General features: G+C 48.8%; 1 protein-coding gene across 2 annotated transcripts in view; it reads right to left on the bottom strand.

The window, feature by feature from the left end:
- SIN3A (SIN3 transcription regulator family member A) overlaps positions 1–12,065 on the bottom strand; it is an 83,565-nt gene extending 71,500 nt beyond the window's left edge. The window contains exon 1 of one of the 2 annotated variants that reach the window (XM_036734998.1): positions 12,026–12,065. The gene's annotated coding sequence lies outside the window, so the exon portion shown is untranslated. Of the gene's footprint in view, positions 1–8,162; positions 8,479–12,025 lie in introns of those variants that run through there. The other variant, XM_036734995.1, reaches the window with a different exon arrangement.
- Between the last annotated feature and the right edge of the window lie 2,231 nt (positions 12,066–14,296).

The following is a 14,296-nucleotide window of genomic DNA, read 5'->3' on the forward strand; positions in this document are numbered from 1 at the left end:
TATGGCTCTGCCACAAATTTTTTGTGTTATTTATTTTCTTTGATATGAAACCGGATAATGACAGAGGAAGCCAATTCCTATAGTTATGCCTCAAACAAAGTTAATGGAGGCAAACACACCAGATGCTCACATAATTCTGGGTGCCTTCTTCTCTTATACTGAAGCAGCAAGCAGAGAGCTAGTAGTGTATATATAAATGGTAAATAAGTAATGTGTTTCTTTCTGTATCAAAAATAGGATAACTAGGAATCTCAAACAAGAGTAAATAATTCCTGCCTAATGACAAACTAGCCCTTAATTAAAGATCTGGCTCACCTCTCACTTTGGTTTATCATAATGGGGACTTAAATAGGGGCCCCAAAAAGTTAAGTTTAATATTCCAAATATCCTATTACAGTACCTGAAGAGTGAATTGCTGGAAAAGTTGTACACTAGTTCAATGAAACTTAGGAGCAGTAACAAATAATTAAAGATCATAACTACAAACTGGATAAAATTATCAAAGCTAATCTCATTAAGTTGAAGTATTTCATGTATAAGAGAACTGGTGGCAATTATTTTGTTTTACATATGTAAATACTGATATTCCAGTACCACAGAAAATTATGATACTTACAATTTTTCATCAGTTTGGATGCATTCTTTCAAAAGCATTTATTTAGTACCTACTACATGCAGAACAATGTGCTTGCTGCTGAGGGAAATAAGTAACACCACTGTCTCTGGCCTTCAAGAGTTCATACTCTGACCTAGGAGAAAAAACATATGCGAACAGCTATACAACAAAAGAGAGCTTGGGGAGGAGTGAAGAGGGGTCAGGGAAAGTTGTTAACGGCAGAAATAGATCTTGGAAGACAGTTCAGGAGGAAGACATTAGGGGAGGTGAAAGAAGGTGTTCACAGATGCAGGGGGAAAAGGTGAGAAAAAGCAAAACAAAACACAACAAATGCCAGCAACTAATCCAGTTTGGGTACAAAAGTTGTTCAGTGTGAAAAAAGGCTGGAAAGAAATGACACCCGAAGCGTGGAAAGCCTTGAATGACAGGCTAAGAAGTTTGGATTTGCTCCTTTGAGGGGAGCCCCTAAAGGTTTTTGAGGAGCACAATGATATGATCAGAGATCCATGGAAGAACCCTAGACCCTCCCTCCCCACTTCTGGGTCTACTCCTCTTTTACAACAAGAGCCGGACTATACAATCTCTACAGCTGCTCCCAGTTCTACCACTCTGTGGTTTTACATTTCTCTTATTTCTCTCTCCTGCCTATGATATGTGTTTAACTCAATATATTTGATGAATGCCTAAAGCCTGCCTAGCACCCAGAAGAAAGGCGGATATGAGGCAAGGGCTGAGAGAGGAAGAGGAGGTCGGTAGAGATAAAGCATAATCAAAAGCATTCAATTTGATTAGTCCTCTCCTTATTAAACTTACATTCTAGTTAACATACACACTTGACCACCACCAAACAAAAAGTCTCAAATAACTAAGTTCATACCTTCAAGCAATTCTTCATAATCCTTAAAGACAAGGAAGTAGGCATTTGATGGCTTGAGAAGGTAATTATAATGAATCTAACAAACCATAAAATGTTTAGTACCAACTTTTAGTATAAAAACTTTCAGTTCAGGTACCTTCAAGTTTTAACTTTGGGGATAGAGTTTCCAATAAAAGAAATCTCCTCTTCCAGTTATTGGATTTCCATAAATTAATATTCTTTTATTTAAAAGGTGGTATAGGGGAAAAGGACCCATATGTACAAAAATATTTATAGTGGCTCTTTTTGTGGCAGCTAAGAATTGGAAATCAAAAGGATGCCCATCAATTGGGGAATGGCTGAACAAGCTGTGGTATATGAAGGTAATGGAATACTATTGTGCTATAAGAAATGGGGATGATACGGACTTCATAATAACCTGGAAAAACCTACACGACATAATGCTGAGTGAGCGGAGCAGAGCCAGGAGAACATTATACACAACCACAGATATATGGATTCTGTGAGGACCAACCCTGACAGACTTCGCTCTTCTCAGCAACACAAGGTGCAAATACAACTCCAAAGGACTCACAATGGAGAATGCTATCTACATCCAAAGAACTATGAAGTATGAATGCAGATTGAGGCATACTTCATGCTAGCCTTCCCCCCCCCACCTTTTTTTTTTCTCTTTTGTTTTTGGGGTGTTTTTTTGGTCCCGTTTCTTCTTTCTCATGATTCATTTCACTGATCACAATTCTTCTCCATAACTTGACTAGTGCGTAAATTAATTCAATGCGAAGTTATACGTGGAAGTTATATGGGATTCCATGCCGTCTTGGTGAGGGAGGGGAGGAGGGAGGGAAGAAAATCTGGAATTCAAAATTGTGTAGAACCCAGTGTTGTAAACTAAAAATAAAATTTTTTTTTTAAATTAAAGGTGGTATAGGACCACAAAACAAGGAAAAAGAAATTTAAAGCAAAAGAACTCATAGAGCAGTAACAATGTTCCTACTCCAGCAACAAGCCTTGAGGCCCTGAAAGTGCTGGTAATGAGGCAGTAGTAGCCAGATATCACTTAAGAGTTAAAGATCTACATCTAACAGGCAACCAGTAATAATAACAATAGCAGCAAACATTTATAAAATGTTTATTCTGTGCCAGGCACTGTGCTAAGCTCTTTTTACAAATATCATATTGTTTTATCCTCACAACAACCTTGTAAGGCAGGTGCTATTATAATAACCATTTTATGGAAGAAGAAACTGAAGCAAACAGAGAGTAGGTGACTTGTCCAGAGTCACACAGCCATATTTGAACTCAGGTCTTACTAACTTCAAGCCTAGAATTCTATCCACAATGCCAGGTAGTTGTCCTAAGTTCTTTAGTCATGAATGTTATGAATTAAGCTAAGTTATGTCAAACGATGCCTCTGACGTCAGTCCTAAAACAATTAGGTGAAGGAAAAAAGGAAGTGAGAACAGAAGAAAAGCGAGAAAAAAAGTAGAGAGAAAGTGTTTTGGGTACCAGAAGCTACCTACTCCAGAACATCTGTAGCCTCTATGCAGTAAACCTTAAAGACAGTGAAGACTCTTTTTTTTTGAGGGGGGAAGGCAGGGCAGTTGGGGTTAAGTGACTTGCCCAAGGTCACACCTCCTGACTGCAAGGTCAGTGCTCTACTCACTGCGCCACCTAGCTGCCCCACTGAAGACTTTTAGACTTAAGATCTTCAAGAAGACCAATATCAGGTAGAGCAAAAGTACAAAGGAAAAGAAAAACCAGAAGTGTTTTACTAGACAAACAAATCTAACAAACAGAATACTTTACTCACTGAAGAAAAACAAATGAGAAAAGTGAAGAAAAACAGTTTTACATTTAATTAAGGAGCCCAGATAAAACTACAAATTTCAATGATTAAAGAAAACTGCATCACTTAATAATGGGGGGGTGGGGAGGGGAAGAGAGAGAATTGTACCAGAAAATAAATTATAGTTTTACAGAATTATTAAATACTTGGAAATATGCAAACTACCTGGACATTACTATTCAGCCCCTCCAGTATCCTTTCAGTTCTGGTAGAGGTATATTCCTCAAGCAAATCACCTCAAACAACACCTCAATTGAGATGTATAATGTAATGAACTCCCTAAAGTTAAATTAGAATTTCCATGAATCCAAGTCTTTGCTAGTATCATTTGGCTATCCCCTCCACACCTGGAATAAACTTCCTTGCCTTTCCTTAAAACTCCTACTTTCCTTTAAACTTCAGCTCAAGAGCCTGCACACCTAAGATGCAGCTTTTCTGTCCATCCCAGGTACCAGTGCCTTCCCGCTTAAATTACATTGTAGGTACTTCCATATGGAAGTAGCCTCCCCCAGGTGAATAGAAGCTGTTTCCCTTGCTGTCACTGGATCCAAAGAGCCTGGCTGACTGTTAGGCACTTACTAAGCACTTACTAAATGCTTATTGGTTGACTGATATAAGCAAGACTGAATTATAAGCGCTATTTCTCCCATCACCTATTTCCTTATACCAAAACCATGCAGTCATGTGGGAAAATTGATACAGTTCCCAAGAGTGCTGACCAGTAATGAATATTCAGTTTGGCAGAGCCACATTAAAACATAAGCCAAATTCCTACTTTCATTTGTGAGAATTTTAAAAGCCTTCCAAAGCAAGAGAGGGAACTAGGTCTGCAAACTAGACAGAATGGGATTCATAAGCCTTGGAAACCAGACTCAACCATGTACGCCAATTTCAACATACTGTTCATCATTCCAAGTCTTAAAAATTCCACAAGTACTGAATGGAAGGGATTTCTTGATCAAATTATCCAACTACATTACTTCAACTTACCAAGTAAAATAAATCTATGACAGTCAATCTTTCACTTTAACCAAAAACTGAAGTGAACTGATTTAATTCTGCAAAGATGGTTATTCAGCTTTATCTCTGTCATCAAGTCTTTCCTGTTTAATCAAAAGTCATCTCTCTAGTTGATCAATGATCAAATGGCTTCCCCTAATCCTTTATCGCACCTGTTTTTGTAATAGCAAAGAACTGGTAATAAGAAAGATGCATTAGGGAAATAGACAAGTCATGGTACATGAATGTAATGGATTATTGAGGGTACAATAAAAAGGATAAACATGTGAAAGACTGGTGAACTGACAGACACGGAAATAAGCCTAATCAGGAAAACAATACATATAATGAATAAATCAAATAAAAAAAAACCAAAATTGAATACTGTGAAATAACATGACCAATCTTGGCCACGCAGGGAAATTATGAGAAGACATTTATTTCTCACCCTCTTTGCTGAAACAGGGGATGGGAACACTGCATATATTAGATTTTTGATGTGTTGCGGTGTTTTGCTGAACTATTTTTTCCTCTTTTTTATTCTGTGTTACAAGGATAGCTCCCTGGGAGGCAAAGTAGGGGGCGAAAGACACAACCAGAAACACTGGTGATGTCAAAGATTTCTTCTTAAAAATCCCTGCCATCACCTCCTTTTCACTTCTGGAATTTTAAAGTGCTCACACAAATCATTATAGGATAGGACAAGGACTTAGTTATTCCAATAGTTTTCTGACCTCCTTTGGATGGGGCCACATGTTATCAATTTTTAAAAGCTCTGTAACATTAATCATAGCACCCTGTACATTACAGACACAAATACAGAATCAACCCATCTTCTTTAAAAAATAAAAAAATTCCCCAAAGTCTTACAGGACAACTATTTCTTTACTTTGTTGACTCCAACTACTCCCATTCACCCTGCTTGTGAAGCCCTTACTCTTTTTTCTCCCAATCACAGTGAAGAGTGTTTTAAGATCACTTCTCCGGATATTTATAAAGCACATAGAGACTAATCTAGATAACCTCTAAAAGCCCTCCCAATTACTTCTAAACATTAAAAAAAAGCCACAAAACCATACCTTTGACTATATAGTCATCCAGGAAGATCTATTGTTTTGTTAAAGGTTTCCTCTTGGCCAATATAGCATAACCTGAATAATTAATGTCATTTTCTACCTGAATTAATAATTTTACCAATAATAGGTTTTCCTTAGGAAGAAACCATTTCTTATACTTTCTTCTATGCTCCCTCAAGTATAATGTGTATTTTACAGATTAAAAGTTTGAAAGTACTGGTTAACTTTGCCTTAAGTGAGAGCTGTAGGTAGCTTTGTGGATAAGAGTTCCGAACTCGAAGGAGACCCAAGTTCTAATTCCACTGGATACTTATTAAGCTGTGTGTGAGTCCAACTTCTCAGAGCCTCCCTTCCCTTTGAAATATATCTGTACTACTTGTTTCACAAAACTGTTGTGAGAAAAATACTTCATAAATCTCAAACTTCTAACAAGTCAGCTTTTATTATTAAATACAAAAGTGTCTTCTTCCTTCTTTCAGGCTTTTTGCTATTAAGAAACACTCCTTCACTTTTCCTTATCAGGTATCTCTTGCATTGATGTCATGTACTCCGCTCCGAAGTCTATTTCAAAAGGCATTCCCTCCCCAGCAGAGACTTTTATTAAAGACTGCAGAACACTCTCAGCCCCTGCTGGCCAAAACAGATATCTAAATTTTAATTTAAGTCTTTCCGTAGTGAGCAGTAGTTCATTTGTTTTTACCAGAGGGAAGGCAGTAAGAGCATGAAGGGGAATGCATTTGCCAAATATTTATTTCTACTTGACACAATGGAAGTACCAATTTCAGAAAATGGTTGACCAAAAAAGCTAAGCAGTTTCCTTTAACAAAGAAAAATGAAATGAATCTTTTAAGTCAGAAAAAAGAATTCAACAAGTCAAAAGAATCCTATTTTAATGCAAAATACTTTAAGTTGTGCTGCTTTTAAATAGACAGGAAATGGCTTCAACGTTAGTCTCCAAGATAGGAGGGTACCAAATCCCACTTTTTACAGCCTACAGACTCCATAATCAACAAAGAGTCAAGAGAAACAGATAAAAACGATTAAGTTCGTTAAGAACAGCTAACTATATCTATCAACTAAATAGCCATTTACTGTACTTGACCTAACTTCTCACAGCACATTCAATTAAAAGATGGCACAAGAAGTCAGATAGTTTTGCTCAAATCAGCTAAATCGCAACAAAAAGCTACATTTTAAAAAGATGCTCCATTCATAGATTGGAAGTTAAGTGTATCCTCCTCAAACGTCAACCTTTATTTTTCCCCAAACATGAGCCTAAGTACATAGCAGGGACTTCAGTAGATGAACCAAAATGAAACATACTAAACCTGGCCAGTGTAGTTTTCAGTTTTAACAAATCATTCCCAAGCAGGATGGCAGCAGAGTAGGGTGGGGCCTGAAAATCACAGACACCTAATTCCATGGGAAGTGATTAACTATACAATGTCTGCACGCGGATTTTTTGTTCCCCAGTGTAGGTGTAGAAACAAAGAAGTAAACAAACTGCTCCACCTCCACGGGGAGATGAATCCGAGTCTCGGCTGGGGCGGAGACCCACTGGAGTAAAGGCTCAAGTCGGGGTCCAGATACCTAGCCGTCCTCGTGGCCAGGGCGTCGGCTTCGGTTCATAAAATGAGGGTCTGGAATACCCAACCCAGCCCCAGCCTCGGGATCCTCTTTCCCGCCCCCCCACCATCCAGCAGAGATGCCGTCACAGCCTGGGGGGTAGGGGGTAGCTCTGCATCAGCGCACATCCCGTCTTCAAAGTTCCTAGCCCCGGGCCTGAGGAAGCTGGGGCAGGCGGCCCAAGCGGAGGAAGCGCTTCAGCGGCGCCCAGCCCTCCGCCACCTCCCCGCGGGTTCCGGCGGGAGGGAGCAATCGAGGACAGCGCAGTCCCCGCCGAGCCTCGCACTCCGTGCTCCCGCTACAACATCATTAGTGCGCCGGGACCCAAGAGCGGCGGCCGGGGCTCCTCCGCTGCAGGCCGCAGGAGCCCCCGAGCCACGTCCCCGAGCCAGCCCCGCCCCCTGGGCGCCCAGGCTGGAAGGGGCGGTAGCACTCGGCCCCCGACGAAGCGCCCGGGCTTCCGTCCAGCCGCCTTCCGAGACCGCGCCCGGGCCTTGGCCCACCCAACCCCCATCCCGCCCAGGGAGGGCCTCCCGCGCCAAGGGCCGCGGCCGCCTAAGCTCCGCCCCTCGGGCCCCGAACTCGGGCCCGGGCTGGCCGAGCCCCCGCCGACAGCACCTGGCGCGAGGCCGGCCCGGCCCGCACACGGGCGCGCCCGGCTCCTCCCTCGACGGCGAGGCAGCCTCACGAAGGCCCGCCCCAATCGGCGCGCACCGGCGCGCCGCTCGCTCGCTCGCTCCCTCCGCCTTCCTCCCTCCCCCCTCCCGCACAGGGAGCTCCCCGCTCCGCCCCCCGCCTCCTCCTCTCCCCCCCCCGCGCGCGCTCAAGACACCCTCTCATACACACATACACACCCCGGCCGCCTGCTCTACGGGAAGCGCAGGGGGACAATCACCCGCCCCCCACCACCACCACCACCACCACACACACATACACACCCCCCGAGTCCCTTCCCCACCCCCACATTTCGCCCCCGGGCCGCACTGCGAGTGGAGCTCTGCCCACCCCTTCTCCCGGGCCCAGCGGGGTGTAAAGAGGGAGGCGGGCCGGGGAGAAGGGAGGGAAGGAGGGCGGGCTCCGGCGCTTTCGCCCGCCTGACGGCCGGCCCCTCGCCCTCACCTCAAAGCTGCCTCGGCCGTTCACAAGTCTGTCCCGTCTCGGGCGGCGAGAGCTTCTGGGCTGCGCGGCAGCGGCGGCGGTGGCAGTAGCGAGGGGGCGGGGAGGGGAGGCCGGAGCGGGGCTCTCGGCGCGGGGCCGGAGCGGACTGGCAGTCCCCCGGCGGGGGCTGGGGCGCTCACGGGCCCCGCTCCCCAGCCGCAGCCAGATCCGGGGAGGGAAACTTCGAGGGGGGGAGGGGAGGGGGGAAAGACGAAGAAACCGTCTCCGCTGCCGCTACCGCCGCGGCCGCTTCTCTGTTACCCGGGAAATCCCGCCCACTCCCCTTGCCCGCCCCGCTGAGGGGAGACCCAGTCCTACCGCGCTACAGGCTTCGTGGACTGTTCATCAGGTCCTTGACCAATCATTACTCCGGTCCAACCTAAGACCCGCCCCCATGCCCCCCCCCACACCGCAGGGGGAGCCACTTACCTTCTCCACACCCCTATTGGCGGGGAGCTCCCCCAACTCAGACCCACCTATTGGAGGCAGCCAGTTGACTCCCGCCCACTCGCCGCAAGGTCATTGGAGAAAACTAGGAGATTCTTTGCAACTTATTGGAGGAAGGCACGAAGCCCGCCCCATTCCTACTACTCCATTGGAAGATTCACTCACCTCCCACCCCCCTAGCTACCTCATTGGGAGAAATCTCCCTTCCCTCCCCCCTCAGATCTTCTACCACCCTAGGAAGGTAACTGGTGCGGTGTAAAATGTCCGTAAATGAAACGGACCCCGCCCACCCCCACCGCCCCCCCAAGGCCCCGCCCACCTCCCTCGGGATTGGATGAATTGTCATAGACCTGCATGGCTATTGGACTGATGACCTGTCCAGGAAGCAGCTACCTCCGCCCCTGAACTAGGAGGCTGCACCTCCTAAGACCTTTTGTGGAATGTTTACACTAGAGACTGAACCCTAGAGAATTCCGGGTCCCCGAGTTAAGGGGTGGCGCCAGCAATTGGGATCCCTGCTTAAAGAAGAGAGGCTGCAGCTTCTGAATTCTGTCCCCATTCCCCCGCACGGAAATTTAAAAAAAAAAATTAAGAAGGCTCCTACTCCCTTCTTAACCACCACCCCACCCACCTCGTTTGCAATGCTTGCAGCCCACAGCAGAGATCACAAGGTCACAAATGCAACCATCCAGGAGGGCTGTATTCACTAAATGGACCGAAAGCATGCATTACAGAAGATTTAGTCTCTTCCAAGATTTCCGTCTCACCTACCAAACCCCCACATTATACTGGAAGGAGGTTAATGATTAAAAAAGAAAACTATCCTGAACCCTAAACAGAACTGTTACAGATAGACCCCTGTATTCCTAACAACAGCCGAAGAAACCACTGATCCTCAAAAGCTAAGTAAACGAGGAGTGCCAAAAATAAAAATCAAGCGGAGGAATGTCTATTGAAGCCGCTAGCTCGGGGCAGAGAGGGGAGATAGGATCTGGGGACGTCGAAAAGAAATGAGGAAAAAACCACACATTTTGGAGCCTAATGCAGAAAATCGTTTATAGTTCCCATCCACTTATCTACAACCTACTGCAAATAAATGAGTGAAATGAGTCCACAAAAATCTTTTCTCCTTGGAGAGGCGGCCACGGTCTTAAAAGATACACCAGAGTATAAAGAGCTAACAACTATCGCTTTCTCCGAATACAATCTTTCAGCAGCCCAAATTAGAAACCCATGAGAATTAGGTCAGGTTCAGGGCTCAGCACAAAGCATATTTCTACTGGGGGTGGGGAGGAAATGGACACCCAGAGTGGCCTCCTCGACTGTGGGCCTCTACGTCGGGCGCTGGGTGAACGCGGGCGGGACTAAACGCGCCCCAAAGGTCCCCCAGGTAAGCGAGCCTGTGAATGGGAGCTAAGTCTGCAACAACCGATTCTCAGTGGGCAGCTACAGTGCGCCTCTGTTTACACTATGCGGTTTTCCGTAGCGTGTAGCCTGACACCCAGTGGACTGGCCAACAGGGAAATCCAGGAGCCCAGCTCGCTTTCCGCGGTTTGTGGAGCTGCCGGCTCCCTCCCTCAAGCCTGGATGTTCTGAAACGTGGGCTGGCAACAGGTGTGTCCTGCCTCTCCGCCCCGCTCCCAACTGCTACGGTACCGAGCGCGTCGGGCCGAAAGTGAACTCTCTCCGAGTTCCCAACAGGTGGCCAGGAGGATCCGGGTCGCCGACGCGGGAGCTGGCCCGCAGCGAAGGAGGCTTGAAAAGCAAGATCGAGCCCAGAGCCAGCCAGGGCTCCAACCTTTCCTGCTGGCGCTCCGAGGCCGGCAAGGATTCCCCGGCTGGACGCGGCAGCCTGAGACTCGCAGGCCAGGGCAAAAAGAGCCCGCAGCACTGCCGAGCTCAGGTCCTCTTCTCCCCTTACCCCAGAACCCACACCCACGGAGCCCAGCACGGCTGGACGCCACTCGCTTTGGCCCCGCCGGGAGCAGCCGAAGCCAGTTACTCGACTCCGCAGTGCAGAGCTTCGGTTAACAAGCTCAGCCCAAGCAGGCCTAGCCCTAAGGGCTCAAACCCCGGAGGGCGCACAGCGCTGGACTTCCGGGAGGGCGGCCTGGGGCGGGACTCCCACGTGTGGGGCAGGGGAGGGGGGCACACCCTACGCTTCCTCACGCCCCCTCCCCCCGCAGGTAGGCGGGCCACCCCATCAGCCAATCCACTTCGACGGTGAGTCCCTCTAGCCTTAACTCATCCAGCTTCCGGGGCTGGGGGAGGGGGGAAACCTAGCAACTTGAACCAGAGCCAGGCCTTTCGATAGGCGGAGTTGGCGGAGGGGGAGCGAAGACCAATAGAGGACCGGTAGGGATAAAATGGAGTCGCTCCCAGTCAATAGGAAACAAGAGGGGGCGGGTTCAGGCTTGCAGCCGGAATGGGGAGGGAAGGAGAGGGAGGAGAGAAGAAGCCCCCGCCCCCTGCGCGCCCCCGGTTGCCCAAGCCAACGCCAGAACAGGTTGTAAACAGGCCGGGCTCAGGAGCGGAGGAAGCGAAGCCTCCCTTTCCCTTCCCCTCCCCCCCAACTCAAGCCTGCCGGGCCCGCGGCTCCGCCCCCCGCGGGCCGGACGCGGCGGCGCACAGCTGACAGCGCCCCTCCCCCTCCCCCACAGGCTCCACCCCCCGCGCGCTGATGCATTTCCTCTTTTCTAGCCGGAGCGTGTGGAGTCGACTCTGCCCGCTTGCTCGCTCCCGACCTTCACCGCCCCCTTTCCTGCCTCCGCTGCCCCGCGCCCGCCTTCGCTGCTCCCGGCTCCCTGGGCCGTCCCCGTGGGACGCGCCCCGAGCTCGAGGGCCGAACGCAAGCCCGGCGCGTTCGGACGTGCAGGGGGATGCCCGCCCTCCTGCTCGCCGGGGCTGTTCCCGGGACTCGAGTCTGGGAGAGTCTCTCCGCGCAGGCTGAGGGACCGGGGATCCTGTCCATGGGCTAGCGGGCCCGTGGACGTCCGCGGCCCGGAGCAGCCCCGGGTCTTGCGCGCGCCCACCGTAGCCCCCTCCCCCCAGCCCGCGGTCAAGTTCACGGGCAGCCGGAGCGGCGGCAATTCTCTAAGGAAACCACACCCGGCCCGAGCCGACTCCCTCCTGGCCAAGGAAGGCGGATGCCTTCAGCCCTCCGGGAGGCAGGCAGGGACTCCCCGAGAGGCCAGCGACCCCCAACTCCCCGCCCCGCCAGCCCGAACGGGGAGGCCCGGCACTCCCGCCGCCTCCAGCTCCGAGCCTCTTCCAGGCCCCCTCCTGCTAGCCCCGCGCCCCTGCGACCTGGACACCACACCCCCGAAATGCCCGATATTGGGGGGGGGAATCTGAATGGAAAGCAGCTGTTCACATACCCTCAAAGCCCAGGCGAGGAGTCCTGAATGGGTGGGAACGCCCCCCGCGCGCGATTGGCCGCGCGTGTGACTGACGTCACCAGAGTCCGCCTTTCTCCCTGGCTTTCCCCTCCCCTTCCCGCGCTGCACCACTCCCCCCCTTCCAAAACTCCGATTCGCTGGGGGGGGGCCGGAGCCTCCCCCGCCCGCCTGAACGCTCCGGGCGCTCCCAGTGGAGGGGGCGCTGGGGGCGCAGCTGGAGCCAGGCCGCCCTGCCCCGGGGGAATCTGGGATGGGGACTGCCAAGCCGAGCTGCTCAGTGGTCCATGGGGCCCGGTAGCCAATCAGGACTTTGCCCATCCTCAAGCCGGGCTGTCCCGCAAGCTCAGACTGGTTGAACCCACGTTGTGTCTTGTGTACCCTAGTTACTGGTGAATATGGGCCTCAGTTTCTTCGGCTGTAAACCGATAGGCCTGCGTGAGCCCATCTTCAAAGGCTCTTCCAGCTCTAAATCTATGATCCTCCCTTTGGTCCTTCCTATTGGTAAACTTGAGGACAGCAACTATATCTACTTTCATCTTTGTAGACCTTCTAACATGGCCCAGTGCACATAGCTGGCACCTAATGTTTGTTGAGTTGAACAGCAACCAACAGTGGCATACCTTGCATTTACTGGAGATGTACAAAGAGGGCTCCTTGATTCTCAATAGTTCACAGACTTATAAGAGAGTCACTTGTGACTAGAGCTGAACTTCAGTTTCTTCATCTATAAACTGATGGTCCTGGACTAGGTAACCTTCAAGTCCTTTCCAACTCTAAATCTGCAATCTTCTCTTTTATCCCTCCTATTAGACTGTAAGATCCTTGACCGCAAAGTTCCCCCCCCCCTTTAGTCTTTATTTCCTTACTGCCTAGTGCAGAATTGCACATAGTTGGTGCTTAATAAGAACTGATTTGGGGGCAGCTAGGTGATGCAGTAAGTAGAGCACTGGCCCTGGAGTCAGGAGAACCTGAGTTCAAATTCGGCCTCAGACACTTGACATACTTACTAGCTGTGTGACCTTGGGCAAGTCACTTAATCCCAATTGCCCTGCCTCCCCCCCTCAAAAAAAAAAAAAGGAAAAAATGCTGATTTGAATGAAAGCAGTATATATTAAGTGCCAGTGGAATATATATATATATGTATATATATGTGCGTATATATATATATATATATGTAGGAGAAACTGTGAGATGGGAGCTTAGCATCAAAGTGGAAGGAGGGCATTGAAAGAGAATTCATCTCATAAAGATGAACTCCATCTATTAAGCACCTACTTTGTCCCAAGATGTGAGAGGGAGATGGTGGATAGAGAGCTGACCTTGAAGCCAGGAAGGCTACATAGAGGTGATGATCCCTGAGCTAAACCTTGAAGGAAATTAGAAGTTCCAAGAGGCCAGAAGTAAATCCCCAAACTGCCTTATATTTAGACAAATTGGAGGAGGCGAATTCTAATGCAGAAATGGTAGTGGGTTTAGGTGGTGGGGTGGGGGTGGGGGGTAGAGAGGACCCTTCCCTGTTGGCCTTTAGGTGGGGTGAAGTGAGACAGGGAGCAGCAAGGGCTTCAACCCTAGAACTTTTAAGGTCACCCAGGCTGCTGGACGGCCTGGAGATGCTGTCTAGTCCTGCCTAAGGTCTCAGGAGAGTGTATACATATAACTGCCAACAGGAAAAATTTCTTGGGAGCCTGAGAAAAGAGATAAATAACACCCCCACCAGACCACTTCGAAATTCCAACGGAGTATGCTTTTTGCTAAATGGGGCAGTTTGAAAAGTGGAATGAAGATGAAGGACTCCAGGCCTTACTCTCTTAAAGCCAAGTTCTAGGAGACAGCAGGATTTGTTGTCCCAGTCTGGGCTCCTCTGGGCCTAGATCACAGGAAAAAGGCCAATGTGGCCTGATCTCTGATCTCATCCTCTGTCCTTCAGCTAAAAAAGGCAGGGTGGGGGGAGGACAGTCCTCCAGACCCAGGCTCATCCCATCTAATACAGGTGTCTGATCACTACTTGGTTGACTCCTAGGTTTCTTCTTTTCCTTAAATATTATCAAAAGCCTGGAGCTCATGGGAGTGAGGGTAGAGGAAGGGGAAAGCAAATAGAGAGCCTTAGTAGATCAGTGTCTTAATGCATGGAGTTCAGATTGGCAGGGCTTTAACATCCCCAACCTGATCCAATTAGTAAACAAATATTTACTGAGCACAGAGGTATGGACAGTATAAGACATGTTCTCAAAAAGCCCACAAATGAGTTGA

This window comes from Trichosurus vulpecula, chromosome 8 (assembly GCF_011100635.1).
Source record: "Trichosurus vulpecula isolate mTriVul1 chromosome 8, mTriVul1.pri, whole genome shotgun sequence".
Classification (NCBI taxonomy): Eukaryota; Metazoa; Chordata; class Mammalia; order Diprotodontia; family Phalangeridae; genus Trichosurus; species Trichosurus vulpecula.